The following is a 7,636-nucleotide window of genomic DNA, read 5'->3' on the forward strand; positions in this document are numbered from 1 at the left end:
CGAGTATCTGTGGTCCCTCGCTTGAATCCTTTTGGCGAACACCATAAAATATCTTACATTACATGACACAAGGTTGGCTGCCGCATCTCTGAGGGTGAGAGCGGGGTGAAGGGGGCTACAGTGATCCGATGGATAAGAGGCAGTGATCCCCACTCTATCCCAGGCAGATAATGATGTGTCATGGGGGTCTGGGAGTGGAATCCAGCAGTTCAACATAAAACCACGAGCTGAATTTAAATTGCTGGACAGAACGAAGGTCATTCACGCTGGCTGCTTTCTGCCCCAGACAGAGAGGGGTCGGCTGGGACCGGAGGGGGAGAGAGGATCTTTGAAGACAGAGAAATATAATATAAAAAAGAAGAATCAGATACAGCCTCTGGGAATGGCTGTGTATTGCTGCCGTGATGTATTTTCCAGTTAAAACAAGGGATCAGAGTCAGACATGAGATGAGTTTCAGAGCGGGCGTTCACCGTGGTGTGGTGAAATTCTTGATAAAATAGTGAGCTGTAACGTATATTGAACAATGAAAGTGGGGCTATGTGCAAACCTCCATCAATCCTTTTGCTGTCAAGCCTTAAAGACACATCCCTACCGCAAGTATCTCATGTTTCAATAGATTGTTTTTTCTGATTCTACAAGCAGACAAAGAGAATTAAGTCTCCATCGCTGTTGTTTTTGTTTTAGGCATAGCTCTGAAATTAACAGTCATCGTTTAATAATGAAAATCCCTGATCCGGATCACTCCCAAATTCCCAAACAATTGTTCTATAGCCAAAGGCTTTTCTGACCGACAAATTTAATAAAGGATCACTGTAAGTCTTTGAGATTGTTCTAGACAGATAAGCTAACTAATGAATTTCCTTTGCAAATGTAATCAAGTCCAGATACTGTAATCGAAGTCGTGTGTTTTGGGAAAAGAAATCTTTGTTGCCCCTGAACCCTGGAGACTTTGGCCCCATGTAAAAAAAGGCATGATTGAACATTATTTACACTGGTGGCATAACGGCTCGCATTTCAATCGTATGAGTTGCATGTTTTTGATCTGAAATAAAAGCAGCGCTATGCAAATGTTTTTTCCTCATTCTGCATTCCCATTTCAAGTTTCTTTAAACAACCTCCTTGATGTTACGGAATACAGAAACACAGGAGTCTCCTGGAGAATGTAACCATCATAATGGTTTATGTTACGGCCACCAGTTTCATTTTATGAGCTTCATTTCTGTGCAATCACGTTCTGTTTGTCATGTTGGCATGAATGTGGATACCTCTAAGATGCCGTTGCCACAGAGTAGAGATTCAAATCAGAGCAGCAGGATATTCAAAATATCTCATTGCTGCAGGTAAACTCGTAAAGAAGTCAGTTTTCAAACCAATGTAAATCTTAATTTAGTGGCTCAAGCTTATGACGTTGTGATCAGAGGTACTGCATCTTTAAAAAAGGAAAAGAAATGCTTCCTTCACTTTTTGTGTACCCATGTAAAAATATGACCTTTAAAAAGAGCTAGATCTCCTTTCAAACTAATGACTAAACTGGGGAAATTTCCTGTTTGTCAAAGGAGTGTGTTTGCAGAGTATGTCTTCTGTTAGCAAGGTATTATGTTACCCAACCCTTAAACTTTAATGTTTGTGGTTCAAATATCTTTGCATGGCAGCTGCTACATTCACTTTGCGTAAGATAATTTAATTGAGGTATTTTTAGGATATTACCTACAACATTTGAATCTGGATGGAAACAATTTGCTTGAGATTCAAGTGTTAATTGAGGTTTCTGCATCAAAGGACAATACACACATGCATATACAGTATCCACAGACATAACTTGAATATTGATATATATATATATAATTGAATTGAATATATTGAATATGAATTCATTTCCTGAAATACTTTAATGGAATCCTGGATAATACCTGCAACTTGTCTGTGGTGTGAGAAAGAACATAACATTTGCTGACTCCAGCTCAGCCCCCCGTTCTTTTTGTCAGTGCCACCCTTTCCATGGCATACATAATAGCAGGTCTCATTACCATCTTTTAAATCTTCCCTTTTACTCTTTCGATATAATGCAATACTCAGTTTCAACAAGTCTCGACTGACTGTAGTTCCTTTGCTGAATATGAGAAGTGATAAAATGTCTTTTTGCCTGAAGTAATAAGAAATGGCAGAGTCTCGCTTCATAAGAAATTTCTTACTAGTTCACTTAAAAAATTTTAAGGTTGAAGCTTCAGCTGTCACCTGGATATCTCGTTGTATCATTTCAGTTAATAGTACAAATTGTTATGCCTTCCCTGCATACATAAATCGGCCGTCCCCACCTCACACAACTCATCCAATATCTCTAAAATTGTCCCATTGCTTTGTCACCAAGACATTAGCAGTAAGTCTTTGATGTTGTGTAAGCTGGGACAATTATATGTTCCAACATATGTCTAAGACGTCAGCTTTTGGTTCATAGTTTGTCCCTCCCCTCTTTCAGACGACTGCCAGTAGGTCTGTATCAAATGTTTCTAAGATGCTCCTACTCTTTAATAAACTGGTCACAGTCCCCATGTCTTCATACATTCCCATCCAAATCATTAACTATTGGAACCAACGGTTTGCTTATTGCTCAACTCAGTTCATCCGTGACTTCTCTGAATGTCTCTGGGAAAAGGCAAAGGAACACTGTTGCAATAAAAGTCTGGGACCAGAATCAATTCATTAGTACAGTAAAGTGGCCGGAGCTATATTTTACAAACTAAGAAAAGGTGGATTTAGTGCTAACTTGGCCTTTAAAGAGCTTTGAAGATGCAGAATAAATCTTATTGCTTCCTCCTGCAGCTTGTTAGGCCGTTCCCCACAGTCGTCATTCATCGCAGCCGTCTTCACTTGAAGCCGTACAGTTTCTGAGTGCTGACTCAGTCCGCTGAGCACCATCGATCATCGGAAGCTCAATGAGGCGTAACTTGTTTGAAGATGGTTCTGTAATAGTGTTGCCGTCCAAGGCATGATGGGTCTCTGTACATCTGTATTTGGATTGGCACTGCATTAGCAAACCACCAAAGCCCCACAGTATCCTTCAATTCAAGATGAGAACTGATGGATATTGCAACAGTAATCTCTTTAACCCTTTAAAACCGGCCAGAGCGGACATGCTCCGTTTTGCGTAACTATTTTTAAATCCTGGTAGCACTGCAACCACATGAGCTAGCGCAATAATTTTTTTTGCATATGAAACCGGAGGAGTTGTACTTACATCTTATGCCATCAGCTTGTCCTAGGTCACAGTTTCCTTCCACATATAGTTTTGCAAAAACTGCATAAAAAGCACTTGCAGCAACAAAAACATAATATTCCAGAAACAGGCTTTGCCGATCCGATCAGCTGTTCATAACACTTCCTACGTCCATCAGCACGAACTATCGCATGTCCACCATGACCTGCCCGAAACCGGAAGTGACGTCATTTTCGTGGAAATGTAGTTTTTTCCCATCAAGGCCATCAAGGCCTGGTGTTTTTAAAAGTTATGTTTGACTTTATGACTTTCTGTGTCGTTTCTGGGATGCTTAGGACTCATATTGCACTGCTGGAAATAGTTTATTTTGATGCATATGCTGCTTTTTTGCAAATTTGCAGTATAATATTTATTTTCGTTTTTCCTGCAGTGTATAGAAATTGGTGTATTTCAAAAATAAAACTATGAAGACACTCAAAATAAATTTCCTGTGGTGGGAAACTAGTTTGTGCAACTTTTTTGTATTTAAAGTTTTGAGGGATAAGCCTCTTAAATTTCTCTAACTAGAAATATATGTTAAAAAAACAAAAACGATTTTCAATTTTTTTATAGTTTATTGCACTTTTTTGCAATTTATGTAATTACTATGCACTTAATGCATGCATATTATTAAAATTTAGGCTGTAATGGTTGTATTGATGTATAGCAACTTGAAATGCTCCCAAAAATGGCTCCACAACATGTAAAAATATAATATAAGCTCTGGCGGACTTGGTTCTATGGTAGGTCTTAAAGGGTTAAAGTCAACAACCAGCCCTTATGCTTTATTCATTGTATTAGTGCGCATTACTAAACATCTCAGCATCTCCAGCTCCAGCAGCAACAGCACTCCACTCTTCCTGCCAGCTGATCCCTGCTGGCTCAATTATTTCCCGAGAACACTGCATTTGATGCATAACTTGCCAGTTTGCTAGAGGCCTTTTGTTTTTGATTGTGTTGGAAATAGCACCAGAGAGCTCCCATAATGAATGCATAAATAAGATCACAGGGACTGTTGTTTGTTTTTTATAAAGACAGCACCTCTTACAGCCCTAACCTTGGCTTTAAAGGCTTTCAGACATAAGTCTTTTCAGTCCGAAGGTGACTTCTGAATCCAGAATACAAAATGCTTGTATGCAGTGTTTATGGAGTTCAACGCTTCACTGTGGTGTAATTTTTCCATTTGTCACAATTTTATCAGCCTGAATGACCAAACCAGGCTGGAACATCTTCCCTGTTTGCAAACCCATTTGTGCCTTTTACTCAAATGGAAATCTGGCCTTCTTTGAACTTTTGCACACTCAAAGAAAAAGTGTGGGTCTCTTAAAACATGACAGATTCATATTAAAGGTCAAAGATTTCAAACAACCAAAATGGTTCCACAAGGACACAGTGTGATTTTTGGAGATTTTCTTTCTGTATGCCATGGCCCATTTTCTTCTGATTACATATTCTTTCATTTCTTTAACAATGACAATTAATAAGATAGTGTCTCACAGTTTTTACTCTGTTTATCTTTTAAATTCCCAGTAATATAAAACTTGCCTGAGGTAAGTAATCCATCACTGCTCACTTTCCTTTATTATTGCCTTGCTACAATTAATTGTAATATGCAGCTAACTTTCTTCTTAGATATACTAACTGCTAAAAAGCTCCATAATTCTTTTCTTGAGCTCTTCTACAGCTATACTCTATGATTATCACAATAATACAATCTGTATCTGTGCCTTGCTGCACCTCATTTCCCCCTCTGTCTGAAACAAGCTGTTTTTGAACCTCCCAAACTTCTTCTGGTTGGTTGCCCCTCCTAAACTGAAGACTTTAACAGGAGATGGGTGGGACTTCTGGCCTCAAAGCCTGACCAGTTTGCCTCGAATGACCAAATAAGAACTCTATGACTTCATACAAATCCAAGACTAGAAAAAAAAAACCTTTGATAAACAGAGTTTAGGGCGGCCTGGGATTTGAATATTAGGTGAAAATTTGATCACAATTAATTTGATCATCCACCACTGGACTAGGACACAGGTGTCGAACTCCATTCCTCGAAAGAAAGAAAGAAAGAAAGAAAGAAAGAAAGAAAGAAAGAAAGAAAGAAAGAAAGAAAGAAAGCAGTTGACATCCAGCTGAGTTTTTTAGTGCCTACAGAACTTCTAGTTTGTCTTTGGAGTTCAGTGGTTTGAGCAAACCATTGATTGAAAATGAGTTTGTATGACATCTTACAATCAACACAGTAACCTGGTTAAAATGGTGCAGCTGCTTTGTGAAGTAGAGATGGAGAAGATTGATACTCAGAGTGTCAATTGAGGACAATTTGAGGGAGTCAAAAGCAGAGATTTTTAACAACACCATTAAGTCAGAGTTCAGCCTTGGAAACAAGCCTTTCTCAACACTAACTCAGATAAGGATGGTATGTCTATAAAAAATGATCTCACATCACTGTTTATTCAGTATTTTTAGTTCCTTTTCAAAACCATGTTCCAGACATTCACAAGCTATTACCAAGGTCACTTCATGATGGGAATGCTGTCAACACACTGACAGGATTTTGGTGCTGTTGAAGAGATCCCTGTTGTCTTAATAAAAAGAGAAGTGAAGAGAGAGGCACAAACATTAGAGCAGTGTGATTGACAACAAATTCAGATTTAGTTTTAGCCATAGTCTTTTGACTAAAAAAAATGGCTGTAGTCCTAATTTAGTCATCTAAATTCTCTTAGTTGTAGTCTAGTTTAGTTGACTGAATATCATGAGTATATCGTAGATTAAATCTGAAGTTCATTCAGTTGACTAAAATATAAAGTGTAAAAGTTTGTTGTGTTTTGTCGTTTTTGCCAAACGTCTTATTTTCCTTGAAATCAAATGCGACATATGCCTACATGTCTAATCCTCTCATCCATAAGCATTGATATTTTGTTGCGTTTTCATGAGAAACAACAGCAGATCAAACTGCATGAGTCTGATTGGATCTCATCTCTCCAGAACATTTTAGTCTCATTTTTATTTGTCGATGAAAGTGTCAGTCCATTTCATCATAGTTTTTGTCCTAGTGCACTAGTTTTTGGTCAATTTCATCTTTTTTTCATCAGAATAAAAAGGTCGTTGACAAAAACTATGACAAAAATTTAGACCACCTCCAACTTGTGATCCAGCATATCGACTGCATTAGCACTTGTGCAGCAATTGTTATTGGTCAGTTTTGTCTATGAACACTGTTTTAAACCACGGTTGTAACAAAGAATCTTGGATCTCACTAACTCACTGAAAGCTCACTAACAGAAGACTGACTGTACTATAGTCTTCTGAAATACACGCAGCCACTTTATTAGGTATTGTCGTCAACAAGTCGCAGTATCTGTGACACTGTCACGTCAATTTGAGCCAAAAAAACCCTCTGAGAAATGTTTCCAGCACATTGTTAAATCTGTGACATGAAGAATTAAAGCAGTTCTGAAACTACTAGCAAGGTGTAACTAATGAATGTGAGTTCGATGTATCTACGTCTGCTTATCCATAACCGCTTTCAAAAGATTTCAAAAGATGTGGTGTTGACCTTCTGTTCAGAAAGTGTTCCACACACCAGATAAATTACTGCAGCTATTGCCAAGAAAGCAAATACCAAGTACTCAGTATATACATTAAAATAAAACTGCCTTCAGTATATCGATTGGAGAAATCATATTTTATATGGCTTCTTAATTTGTTTCCACTTTGGAGGTCTGTGTACTGGGACCATTTTTTGAAGGCAGCCATGTGTTAAACATTCACAAGATGCCCCTGGTATTACTCTAAAATATAATGGGTGGAGCAATACTGTGAGTGATTTCTCCATCAAATTTGATGGAGTTATAACTTATTGCTGCCAGACTGTTATTGATTCTAATTACGAGTTTTGATAGGCAGAAATAAAATTTGTCAGTATTTTCTGGAGTTATTTAATATCTCACTTTGGACGGCTGATAAGAATAAAGGGACTTTGTGTATTTCAAAATTTGTCCAAGTGCCTCTTATCCACAAAGCCCAAGGTTGTTCATTTTGGCCTTGTTAGTGACTAAATTCATAAGTGTTCTGTCAAAGAGAAATGGAACAAAAACAAAGGAGCCTTTCTACAAATGCCCTGCAAGTATTTTCAAGTGGAGCTTTTTCCAAAAAACAAGAGAAAAAGAGAAGAAAACAATATATGGGTGCAGAGCTAGAAAGAACTTTCTTGTAATAAAATCAAACCTTAAACAGGTTCATCTGAATCTTGTAAATTAAACTATACCATCTGTTTTGTCATTATTTTCCCCTATAAATGGATCCTACTTCCAACTGTTCACCGCCGAGAGTGTTCACATTTGTATTAATGTGTGATGGATATATCCTTTTTCTTATTATAATAAATC

The sequence above is a fragment of the Maylandia zebra genome, linkage group LG16, assembly GCF_041146795.1.
Source record: "Maylandia zebra isolate NMK-2024a linkage group LG16, Mzebra_GT3a, whole genome shotgun sequence".
In the NCBI taxonomy this organism is placed as follows: Eukaryota; Metazoa; Chordata; class Actinopteri; order Cichliformes; family Cichlidae; genus Maylandia; species Maylandia zebra.